Genomic DNA, 828 nt, shown 5'->3' with positions numbered 1-828 from the left:
TTTGTTTATACAGACAAATGGTTTGTTCCAGAACTGCAAGAATGTAATAATTTTTCTTCTACATTATGATTTTTTTATATTGGCCAGCAACTGATATCCAAATAAATAATTTATGTAAACTTCCTTACTTTATGGGACAATGTAACACAAAACGCCGATTGCACAATAAATGATTTTTTGAGAGATCGGATATCGTTTTGACCAAAAGTCTACTATTTTCGCTTTACATTTTATATATTAAGCGGGTACGAAGAATACTGTTGACATTGATATGCCAAAAATATTAAAAAAAATTCAAAAATAATTTGATTTTCTATGCCAGTGGTCGTTATGTTTTGTGTTTTCAACTGATTTAATCGATTCAAATAAACTAAACATTTTCAATCGACTCGATTTCTAAATCCAACTTTCAAACATCCTTCTTTAGACTAGTTAGAAATTATGTAAAATGTAATTCGGCTGATCTTTGTTTACGTATAAATGCACGTTTTTATATTTATATTATAAAAAACAATATTTCTTTTACATTCTTGCAGTTCCGGAACAGACCATATCTGTGGTCACTCGTAGTTTGCGAATGTTTGACATAATTTGTAAATATTTAAGGAATTTATTTGCGCATGTATATTATATCCCTGAGACGACATTCCAGCAACAATTTCTCTGGTCCAGAAACTGCAAGAATCTACTAGTTTTGCAATTTTTTCCGATATAGTTGAATGAATTTATAAATAAACATTTTGATAATGAGATGTTGTCAAATTTATAATTAAAAAAAATGTGAACATATGATTGCATGAATTTACCTTCCTTATTCTACCATGCTTC

This window comes from Musca domestica, unplaced genomic scaffold (assembly GCF_030504385.1).
Source record: "Musca domestica strain aabys unplaced genomic scaffold, Musca_domestica.polishedcontigs.V.1.1 2, whole genome shotgun sequence".
NCBI classification, from domain to species: domain Eukaryota; kingdom Metazoa; phylum Arthropoda; class Insecta; order Diptera; family Muscidae; genus Musca; species Musca domestica.
Note: the sequence above shows the minus strand (reverse complement) of the source record.